The 12,750-nt window shown below is 40.3% G+C and overlaps 1 protein-coding gene across 6 annotated transcripts in view; it reads left to right on the forward strand.

Moving 5' to 3' along the window:
- Window positions 1-12,750, forward strand: part of NTRK2 (neurotrophic receptor tyrosine kinase 2) — a 384,661-nt gene that overhangs the window by 123,002 nt on the left and 248,909 nt on the right. The window lies entirely within an intron of this gene.

Raw genomic sequence — 12,750 nt, forward strand, 5'->3', positions numbered from 1 at the left:
TGGACATCAGTCCAGTCATTCCACTGTCCAGAACATCATCAGTCCTGTTGAGTCAAGCTTGAAAGAAGAATACAAGTAGCTGAGAGAAGTCTCTAAAAATTCTCAAAGTGGCCTACAGGTATCTCTTATCACTATAAATGACAAATTGCACAACTTGCTCATTAGAACCTGCACAGATTACATCTACACTGGGGGTATACCAGTAGATAACCTCTGTTGTAGAGAAATAAAACATCTGAGCAACTCTGAACAGCTAAGCAAAAAAATGAAGAGTAGATATGGTTATTTAACCACAGTATCAGAAGATGTGTTTGGTAAAAACTAAAGACAGCATATCACAAGAAAAAGTCAATACCAACTGTAAAGCATGATGGTGTATATGTTATGGCTGCATCAGGGGAAGGGCCTAGGTATTTCATAATGAAAGAGTTCACTATAAATTCTTCACTGTATTAGTGCTCAATAATACTGTGAGATCATTTGTAAGAAAATTAAATCATAGTCAAAGGGGACATTTGCAACATAACAGTGGCCATGAACATTCTGTGGGGAATGCTTACTTTTTCTCATGTTGTATGTGTATGTATTTGTACATATATTTCATTATATAAAGTGCTCTAAATATAGAAATAGCCCCTGATGTACTAAGATTGGAGAACAGTGGAGAGAGGAAACTAGTTGCAAATAAAATTGCCAGCTGTTAGGCAGTATAAGCTTGCAAACCTTAATTACAGTATATCAGAACACAATGAAGATTGTTGAAAGATTAATATATGTGCTATCGCTGTATAGTACAGAATCATATCATATAGAATTATTCTAGGACAACCTGGATGTATTACAAAAATTTAGCAATGCTTATACCTCCAGGAGAGTGCAATTGCAGAACTGCTATTTTACTAATCTTTTAGCAATCCGTCACCTGATATGACTCAGAAAATGGTTGCAAATTTGTACCATCAAATAGTGGACAATGCTTTGGAAAAAAAATGTCCAGGTTTGCTGGATCAGTCAGACGTCTGCTTTTCTTCACTGTACCCCAAATGAATATTGTGAGTGTGATCAACTATGGTGATATTTCCATTGCATGATAAAAGTTTAACATTTTGTATGTTTCATTCATGGAAACCTGAACCAACAGGGATAAAGAATCAGCCTTTTCTTACTCCCTTTTGAACATACCATTTAGCAAACCGTTGTGTGATCCTTAGTGCAGTAATATTTTCTAAAAAAACAGACTCAGAACAAATATGCAAATAAGGACCCATATGCAATTAACTTTTAAAATGCACTGTTGGTGGTACTTGAGGACAGGGTTGGGGAACACTGATCAAGGGAATTATCATTTAAAACAAGGAATAAGGATTTCAGGCTTCACATTCTCCCTAAATCTAAACAATAATAATAATAATAGTAATTTTGGATAATGTGAAAATAAGTCAGAATTGTTGTCCTATTTGGTGAAATCTCCCATCACTTCCTGTCCCAGAGACCTTCCAGGAGCTCTATGGCTTTAATTTCATTTCCGGAGCTCCCGAGGACAGGAAATGAGGGTCAGCATTAAAAATATCACTGGATGTTTTAACTCCTCCACACACTGAAGAAAAAAAGTTAGTGCCTGCTTCCATAGAGATATTTACCTACAATGAAATAGAAGAGGGCCCTCCACAAGCTTTAAAGGGACTCCGAGCAGTGCAGAAACTATGGAAAGATGCATATCATTTTAAAGCTCTCTTTCTCCTCTTTCCAATGATATATAAATCGTTGCCCTACGCCTTTTAGTTTTCGCTATTTTCACGATTGAAATTGCCGCGGCCGCGAATTCAATCACGAAAATAAAGAAAACTAAAAGGCGTAGGGCAACGATTTAAGTGTCGCCAGAAAGAAGAGAAAGAGAGCTTTAAAATGATATCTATCTTTCCATAGTTACATTGTATTACACAGGCCGACTTTTTCTGCTGAATGGAGCTGCTGACACTGGGGAAAGTGTCGTCCTGTGTAATACAAGTAACTATGGAAAGATGGATATCATTTTAAAGTTCTCTTTCTCCTCTTTCTGACGACACCTAAATGGTCGCTCTATGCCTTTTAGTTTTCTTTATTTTCGTGATTGAAATCGCGGCCGCGGCAATTTCAATCGCAAAAATAGTGAAAGCTAAAAGGCGTAGGGCGGCGGTTTATATATCATTGGAAAGAGGAGAAAGAGAGCTTTAAAATGATATGCATCTTTCCATAGTTTCTGCACTGCTCGGAGACCCTTTAAAGTTGTGCTTGTAGTTGATTGATCAACTGAACAAACCGCATGTTATGGGTGCACTGACCTCTCCTCAGGTGTCCAGGAAAGGTCAGTGCACCTGTGATATGTAGTGTGTTCAGTTGCTCAATAAACTACAAACACAAGTTTGAAGTTCTTGGAGTTCATCCTTCTATTTGTTTGTATATTGACCCGATTGCAGGAGTGGTTTACCTGCGGGAGAAGAGCACTGGTGTGTGCTAGCTATCCAAGGTATTAGCACTGTTTAAGGTTTAAGAAGAAATGTTTTGGTAGATAGTTACCCACTCCCTGTTAGAACATGAACAGAATTAAAACCCCTGAGAGCTTCACATTAAATTTCTCACTTCTCTCTAGAATATGAAATTTAGTTATGTTACTGGAAAGTTGTTAAGTGTAAATTTTCAAAAGTTTTGCCGCCTTGTGTTGCTGGTGCGATACAATTAGATGATTGCATTGCACCGCAACAATAAAAAGGCCTTCAGGGATTTCCACATTAATATGCGGTAATCCCCTTTCTGGCCTTAAGCCAAGCAGGAAGTGAGGCTTTCTAGCGCTCACTTGCTGTGACAGCAATATGAATTGCGCGGAAGTGTATTGTGCACCGCAACGCCAACTTTTTTAAAAAGTCTGCGTTGCCATAGACTTACATGACTTCCAGTCCCCCACACAACGAAAGCTGGACCCCAACGCGCTGTTTCTCTTGCATCGGCAGTGCTCCGAAAAAGTCACATCCGGCACATTGCATCGCATGACTTTTATTGCCTTAGCGTTACCGCAGGGTAATGCAACACAATGAAAATGCCTCAGTGTAAAAGGGACCTCAGGGTTTTCCCATCAATTACCTGGTTCAAAACTCTAGGATTCTGACACCAGTAATACTCGACTTACTAAATTTGTGTTGTCAGATTTGTTGCTGTTACATTCAAAGCAACAATGGGTGGTTCCTTATAAGCCAGACTTGGAGATCAGTGTTGTGTCTGACAATCTGCAGCAGCATGAAAGGCTCAAACCCAGACCCAAGAGATGCAGGGGCTACCTGTTGACAGCACACACTGCCCCAGATGGCATCATTTTGAATTTATATCAGGAGAATTTGACTAAATCACAAAATCAACTTTCTTAAAAAGCATCATTATAAGCAAGGGAACCAGCAGGGAAAGATTATTAAAATAACTCCTGCAACTAGGAGGATACTTATTCCTATTCCCTAGAGTTCTCCTATATGTTTCCTGTGTGTATGTGTTTTTCCGTAAAGACCACTTTATTAGTCCACGGTATATGGCTGTGTCTGAGCTGTGTCTGATTGGTCACTGGGATAGGTATCTAATGTTTCTTTATATAAGCAGAAATATGTGATTGCTTACTTTCTAAAGCTTCTTAATGTTTTGCATAATTGAATGTTGCACAATTACCAGTATAGGGTTAAATTATGCTTGTATAGTCACTGAGGATTGTGAACATGGTAGCTAAGTTTAGAAAAGTTTAGAAAAAGTAAACTTGAGATGGTGTCTGTGCCTTTCATATGAAATGCTAGTAGCCTTAATCCTTGCCTGGTTTTCATTCCTATGTGTTCTTTGTTAGTGAAAGTTTAGTAAAACTAGGCGTCTGCAGCTAAAATCCAGTCACATGACCTGCAGCAACTGATTTGAGTAGGCTCTATGGGTCCTGGCAATACTGGCTTGCATGCAGGGGCGTAGCTAAGGAACTATGGGCCCCAGTGCAAGTTTTACATTGGGGCTCCCCAAGCACTCTATACACAACAATTGATATGGCACACCAAAACCTGCCAAGGACGGCCACAGTGTCCAAGGTGCAAAAAGGGGGTGGGGAACAGTTTGTTAAAGGACAACTGTAGTGAGAGGTATGTGGAGGCTGCGATATTTATTTCCTTTTAAGCAATACCAGTTGAGTTGCCTGGCAGCCCTGATGAGCCATTTGGCTGCAGTAGTGTCTGAATCACCCCAGAAACAAGCATGAAGCTAATCTTGCCAGATTTGACAATAATGTCAGAAACACCTGATCTGCTGCATGCTTGTTCAGGGTCTATAGCTAAAAGTATTAGAGGCAGAGGATCAGCAGGACAGCCAGGCAACTGATATTGCTTAAAAGGAAATAAATATGGCAGCCTCCATATCCCTCTCACTTCAGTTGTCCTATTCTATTCTATTGCTACGCCACTGCTTGCATACACATTCCTTTAGTGTTTCACTGGGTAGTCATCTCTACTGTACTATATATTATTTAAGTACTGTAGATGGTTGCCATGCTGGATCATACCTAAAAAATCATGTTTTACACTGTTAGCTCATGGGTGCGCACGCTGTGTGTAAAAAGAGGGATTTCTTATCCACATGCAGATTAGGGGTTAGGAATGCAGTTCTTATACACAGCTATAGCTGTTATTCAGAGGAGAGGAAGACAAGGCATGGTGACATAAAAAAATAGCTATAATAAATAAATACAAATACACCATGCATACATTTTAGCTGTAAAAAGTTCCCTATTTTTATTTAAAGCCTCACAGCAATTGTAGGGAATCCACTAGGGCACACGTGTCGAACTCCAGGCCTGGAGGGCCAGATCCATGCCAGTGTTTAGGATGCACTGAGAAAGAGAGGACTGTGTTCTACCTGATGGACCACACCTTTCCTGATTCAGACCCATCAATTCATTTGAGCTGTATCAAAAATGTGTGAGGACCTCGGCCCTTGTAGGACCGGTTTGACATACCTGCACTAGGGGGACAGAATGGCTTGTTGAGGAGCTGATGTCCACTGAGAGTGATGACAGACAGCTTTATTTGCTCCTCGCCTCGGCTCTTTTAAGCTGAATGCTCACCTGACGATGGGCTAGCTTCCCAAATGTATTTGTTTTTATTAGTACGAAATGTTAAACAAGGCCGTGGAATATAACCCTGTTTTATTTATGAATGTTTTTAAAACAGTTTCACTGATAGCATTAAATGCGATTTCTGGTTCAGTTTACTAATACAATCTTTTTTGGAAAATGCAAATCTGAACTATGTGTGGTTTTTAATGGTTCTTCAGACCACAATGTTTTCTGCTTCAAACAAAAGCACCCTGTTCTCCCTTTTATACCATGGAAAATCAAAATGATTCTAGCAAAGCCACTCATGGATATTCCATGAGTGTCACCTAATCCAATTTCTTATTACGGTATATGCCAGTATATCCAATCCAGACCCTTGTCTCCAGCCCTGCTTGTCATAAAAATAGCAGTTGGTTGGATTTTCCTTCACCTGCAGTTGAGTTTTCTCCTGCTTTTCTCCCTTCCTCTTATGACTCAGCTTTGTTTGGCTACTCTGGGCTACTGTACTTCATATATCATCAGCCCTCTATCAACTTGGAGGTCTGAGGATGTGTAAGCACCTCCCATAAATGTTAGCAGAGAAAATAGTGTGACTCTTGTTATACATGCAAGGCTTATGTTGCCTGTTGTATGAGCTACGTAACCGTTGAATGTATAACACCAATGATTGCGTGTTATATATCCCCAGAAGCCCTACCTACTGTATATACCTTCACTTTCCTAAAAAGGTCATTGTTTTCACTGGGGCAGCTACCAAATATTGTAGATAGTTCTGTTTGTTTAAATGACACATAGAAAATGCTGATATGAAGAGATTGTTTAGAAAGTCTGTAGAAACACTTGTAATGGGCCCCTCTGGGGGGTCATAAAGTGAAGGCTGCTGCAACATATCCTGTTTTCCCAATGCCAAAGCAAAGATTTTGTACAGAATGTTGGATTTGGTCCTTTGCATGAGTAATCTGTGCTTCAGTTTAGATAATCTGACACACAGAATCTACTGGAAAAGCCTTCCTAGTTTAATCTTAGTATTTATGTCTTCAGTTTGGGGATTTAGGGGTTATACTGACATATCATGATAGCTTTTAGGACATAACTGGGGCCTGAGTTTACAGTTATTGGGGGTATCTGATTCATGTGGGCAAGTTCAGCAGAACCATAGTCTTTAACAATTTGTTTAAATGTACCTCATTTGAAACAGTTTGTATTGTTCTTGGAGTATGTAAAACAAGGATAAAAAGAATGATGCAGTCATCTAGTTGGAACACTGCTAGCAGTCACACGCAGAGTGCAAAAGTGCAACTAGTAAAAGAAAAGAAGCTGCCTAATCCTGGCCATAATCATAATAATGCTATCATTTGGTGCAATTCAATAAATCAATTGCATCTACAATGGGCAACATGAGGACTATCGATTCATTCTGATGATTTTCAGCCAATGTGATTGCCTCATTGGATGGAAGTGCTGGAAAATATAGATCTAATTGCAATGAACAGATCTTTTTTAAACATTGAAATGATCATTTTAGTTTTTGTTTGTGTGGTCATTTCATAATCATTACATAAAGGACAACTTAAGTGAGAGGGTTATGGAGGCTGCCATATTTATTTTCATTTCTTTTAGCTATAGACCCTGAACATGCATCAGGTGTTTCTGACATTATTGTCAGATCTGACAAGATTAGCTTCATGCTTGTTTCTGGTGTGATTCAGACACTACTGCAGCCAAACAGATCAGCAGGGCTGCCAGGCAACTGGTATTGTTTAAAAGGAAATAAGTATGTCAGTCTCCATATACGTTCCCTTTAAGCAGTTGGTATTAAAACCTATATGTGGGTGTCTAGCATTACGTACTCCCCTAATGTCAGAAGCAGACAAGGTTGTAGGCACACAGTACCACCACTCACACCAATGCAGCATGGCTGGCAACGGAATTCTGCAAAGCCCTCATGGGGCACTGCCAAGGATAGCTGCTGACCAGTGGGAAGTTGGATACAGGAGAGAGGTGCTGCTGTACATGGGAGATCAGACAGAATATGAGAAGATGCACATGATAGAGGGCAGCTGCTGTCAGAATATGGAGGGGCTGCATAGAAGAGTGAGGAGCTTCTCTGTTTGGAAGATGCACATGGAAGAGCAGACTGCACTGTAATGAAGCACAACATCATATGAGAGGTGGACTGCACATGTAAGGGTGGGTCGCTACTCGATATAGAACATAGACTACAGTGTTCTCCTGAGAATTTTTTTTCCAGACGGGAGGCATGAAATAGTAGCCGGGTGGCATGAAAAAGTAGCCGGGTGGGGCGAGATGAGAATGCAGGGCCAGTGCTTCTGTGAGCAACTCTGCTTACAGCATAGGAGGAGGTGAGCCGATGACAGCCGGGTGGTCACCAAAACTAGCCGGGTGGAGCACCCTGCTAAAAGAGCCTGAGGAGAACACTGGACTACTGCACATGAAAGGGGAAACTACATGGCACAGCAGCTAGTAGGAGACCCACTAGCAATGGAAATAAAGATAAATAAGCAGAGGCATAAATACTGGAGGGGGATTGGGGATGGCACCCACAACTGGTTCCAGGACCATTGGGAGCTACAACTTATTATTCTTCCTTCAGTACAGAGCCCCTCTCCTAAGCAGGTGAGCAGCTCTGGTGGGGATCATAGAGGGCTACATTGTTATTAGAGGGGATCATGGTGGTCATGTCTGTTATATGACCCCTGGGCTACCACATCACAGTGTAGGGGTAAGGGCCTGTTTCCACTACACGCAGATTTGATGCAGAATGGATGCAGAAAAACTGACTCCAATGAATGCCTATGGGAAAATCTGCATCAGAAAAATTGCGTGTAGTGGAAACAGGCCCTGAGGGCCTGAGCCCACTGACTCAGTTGTGTCCGCATTTCAGTTACACATCAATGTTACAGGTGCTGAAAAGTGGACAGAAGCGGACACAACTGCGTTATTGGGCTCTGGCCCTACGTGTGAACATGGGGGAGGGGGCATGATTTGTCATTGTGCCACTGAATAAAACATTCTTCCTAGGCTGTTTTAAGGATCCTTTTAGAACCCACCCTCTACATATCTTTACTCCAGGTCATGTCTCCTTAGAAAGAAAAAGAACCTGTCCTGATACAAACAGAAGCTTCCATTGCTTACTTGTTTTAAATGATGCAAGATCCAGGGTTTAATTATTCTGCTAGCTCGATATCTACTGAATCTCTGACCTGGCAGAAGTATTCAGGCAATGAAGTGGTGGTCCACTGCCTGCCATGTTTGTGCCAGTAGTTGACTGACTGAGCAGGGATGAAAAGGTGAGGACTGCTCCAGAGGTTAGGAGATACCTGCAGCTACGCACAAGAAAACATCAGTAAATTAATCAACGCATGCAAAGACAGTTCAGTAATGGCAGCTCACATACTGCTGCTATTCTGCCTCCATTTACAGTTTCTTTTTAATTGTACTCCACGGCACAGTTTTACATTTGGAGTACATTATGTGTGATTTTCAAACAGGAAAAAAAGACTTGGCTGTTCCATTCTGAGCTTTGCATGTTACCAAACTACCTTCACCTCAATAGTGCAATAAATTACGACAACACAGTGAAGTTCAAATGTACTGATTTGTAGTCTTTCGGCTGTAACTAGAAATCTGTGATTGCCAAACTAGTTTCCTCCCCTGCAGTGCTGTTCTGACTTGCATTTTATAGCACAGCAGCGGTAGGCTGGTATTCTGATACGTACTGTATCTCTATTATGCTGGTATCCTCTATATTATATTATAGAGTCTATAATATCTCAGGGAAATTGTCATGCACACTACCCAGTTTTATCATTAAACAAGAAATAGCATTCTTGTTACACTTTGTACATTTCACCCTCCATAATTAGGAACCCTTCCTTTAACCTATTTATTTTTGGGCTTTCCAACAAACCCAATACCAGCAGAGCCAAGCATAATATAAGTAATAATAATATGGAATAGTATTTTGCTAGTTTATAAGTGCAAGCATTAATAAGTCACTAACATCTAAAACATGAATTGCCTTCACACCTATGCTTGTGATTTCCAGACGCATTTTGTCTGAATTTTTTCGTACCTGTGTTCTGCGATTTTTTTTGCATCTAATTCTTTTATTTTTATTGTTCAAGTTTTTATGCAAATTTTAACATTCTGATTTTTACACGCATACTAATGAAGTAAATTTACATGAATTTGTATGTAATGAACTTTACAATCACATGTGAATATTCGCATTTGGAATGCAAAAAAATTGCATTTCAGTTGACTTTCATTGTATGCGATTCGCATGTCCAGTGTGAAAAAAAGCATACTTGTAAGTCATTTTTTTGGGGCATAAAATATGGAGAGCAAAAAGTCACACAACACGTGTAAAATGCAAAGACATTGGCTTGCATTTGATGCACAGTAAACACTAATTCACACACAAATTCTGTTATGTGTGAAAGGGCCTTAAAGAAAAATAAGATGAAAAAAGAGATGGATGCTGGGTCAGCTGTAACTTTCTGAAGAAAATATCCCCTGCTGCTTCCCAGTTACCCACCTTGCTTGGCCTGTCTCTCATGTGGTGCATGTAATGGATATTTACTATTACTATTAGCTAATAGTTCAATATTTTGAAATAGCACATGTACAACTGGGGCCTCAGATTTTGTTAGTTGACAATAACCTCTTGCCAGTTGCCCTTACTTATGGACACATCTAATTTTTTTTCTTTCTTATGACAAGACAAGACAAATAACATTTATATTGCGCTTTTCTCCTGGCGGACTCAAAGCGCCAGAGCAGCAGCCACTAGGGCGCGCTCTATAGGCAGTAGCAGTGTTAGGGAGACTTTCCTAAGGTCTCCTACTGAATAGGTGCTGGCTTACTGAACAGGCAGAGCCGAGATTCGAACCCTGGTCTCCCGTGTCAGAGGCAGAGCCCTTAACCATTACACCATCCAGCCACCTCTTATATCATTTTTGGTTCACTTTAATGCACACCTTTTATGAGAGAACTATAAAAGCAGCTGTCTTGGCCTCTGAAACTTCCTAGTTTCCTGGCTGTAACATTTGTTATATGCTTATAAGACTTTCTGAATCAGCTGGAGGAAACATACAGGTCAGCAGTTCAAGTTTTCCCCTGACGCTCTTGATCTGCACACTTGTCACTCATACAGCGTAATAGCCAGAGGATAAGCATTACAGCCAAGAAACCAGCGTTGTTAAGGACATTTAGATTGCAGCCTCCATAGCTGTGTTATGGGAGGTATACTCTTGGTTTTCAAAACAGTTGCTTTCAACTGGAATGTCTGTCAAAATAGTAATGTTTAATATTTTCCTACTTTTGGATAGAGTTAGGATTAGGATAACATTTGTTGTTTTTCTGTTCATTGTGTGCCACTACTTTTTAGAAGATTCCCTCTCACTTACCCACTTCCTGTCATGTCACTGAGTGACAACGGGAAATAAAGAAAATCTCCAATAGCAACACAGAAAGCAAATAACTGTTTCTAGTTGTACAGGGAGAGAGTTAGCGACTAAGACAAATAAGGTAGTTGCGAGGTGTTTTGGAGCAGGATCATGTATGCTGGCTGCAGGCTCTCCATTAATTTTAATGGGGTGTGAGACACAGTCCAGTTGAAACTACTTAAAGAGGAACTCCAGTGAAAATAATGTAATAATAAAGTGCTTAATTTTTACAATAATTATATAAGTAGTAATGTGATGCACACCTCCTGTTGCTTATAGTCGATGTGCCAGGCTAGTGATCCAGCAGCGCTCTGGATCCAATACAAATAGTATAGATGAAGTCGGCACCATCCGTTGTAATGTCTGCTCTTTTATTGTAGTTAAAGCGTAACAGCAAATATAGGCAATGTTTCAAGGCTGCACGCCTCTTTGTCAAGCTATGCTGTTAGTCAATCACACATCAAACAGTATCACATGGGTTTAAATAGCATAAGTGGTTCAGCAGCAGCCAATACAATTCAAATTCTTTTCCTCCAATCATAACAGTCCTCCATAAATCGGACCTGATGGGGAACTGATGTGCAATGCTATAGGTTCAAAGAATTCTGGTCCCTCCCACCAGGGAGTCCTTGAAACATTGCCTATACTTGCTGTTATGCTTTAAATACAATAAAAGAGCAGAAATTACAACGGATGGTGCCGGTTTCATCTCTACTACAATCATTATGTATAAATGATTTAGTCAGTGTTTGCGCATTGTAAAATGTTTTACATCCCTGATTTACATTCTGACATTTATCACATGGTGACATTTTTACTGCTGGCAGGTAATGTAGCTGCTGCTTGCTTTTTTGGTAGTTGGAAACAGCTGCAAACAGCTATTTCCCACAATGCAACAAGGTTCACAGACAGGAAACTGCCAGGAGTACCATGGTCCTCAGAGTTTCTTGTGGGAGGGGTTTCACCACAATATCAGCCATACAGCGCCCCCTGATGATCTGTTTGTGAAAAGGAAAAGATTTCTCATGTAAAAGGGGGTATCAGCTACTGATTGGGAGGAAGTTCAATTCTTGGTCACGTTATCTTTTTAAGTGTAAAAGCAGCAGGTGCCAACATTATACTGAGGTCTCATAATCTTGGCCTTGTCTATTTTGATGCTGAGTACATTTGGTGCAGCGTTCCTGCTCATCAGGTCATTATTTTGGGAGTTAGGTGCTAAAGCAGGATTGCTAGGAAATGCAGGGAGAATAGTACTTAATGTTAGGATTATGGCTGGCGTGGTGGGTGGGGGTGGGACTAATTGTCAGCTCCTGTGCTCTTAAAACTAATGCCACCAAGCTGTTAAAAGTCAGATCCATACATATTGCTGTCAAGATTTTAATGCTGTCTGTGTCTACATTTAAGGCATTGCCAGTAAAAGGAAGTGTAGGAAGTCTTTCCAGTAGGTACACATATAGGAACAAAAACTTGACAGATTCTGTTTGTTCCTCTATCTAAAACTAGCCTGTACAATTCACCTGAAGCGTACTCAAATGCAGCCCCATGTGCAATTAACTATTTCTCCTGAGTTTTCTCCTAGATGTTTTTTTTAAACTTGTCAATAAAATGCATTTTAAGCCACCAGAAAGCAAGAAAATACTCAAAAGAATGTTGATAGTACTGTTTCACCTACTTTTTGACACCTTTTCAGTTGAAAAATGCTGAAAAGTTATTTTAAATTAAAGATGAAAAATTATCTCTTAGGAGAAAACTCAGGAGAAAAGGTGAATTGCATATGGCCGTAGTGTTAACAAGCAATCCTCAAGTTTACACACCTCATAGATGATAAGTGCTGGACATATATATAAAGTCCATGATTTCACAAAGAAGGGCTGAACTCTGTTATTCAGGAACCCTACATGTTTTGTTGCAGCATACATACAACCTTTGACTGATCACCAGCAATCATTTTAGGGCCACGCAAGGTCCCATTTGTCAAGGCATAGGGCAGAAGACAGTACAACATATGTCATCAAAATGTCCAATATATAAAACCCCAGTGATCAGGATCATTGTGTCTACACCCCCTGTTGGGCTTCAGGCATTGGTGATTGGTCAGAGGTTGTATACTGTATATGCTGGAGCAATACATTACTGGTTTCTGGACTAACGTAGTGTTAGACTGCTGATGACCCA

The sequence above is a fragment of the Hyperolius riggenbachi genome, chromosome 1, assembly GCF_040937935.1.
Source record: "Hyperolius riggenbachi isolate aHypRig1 chromosome 1, aHypRig1.pri, whole genome shotgun sequence".
Classification (NCBI taxonomy): Eukaryota; Metazoa; Chordata; class Amphibia; order Anura; family Hyperoliidae; genus Hyperolius; species Hyperolius riggenbachi.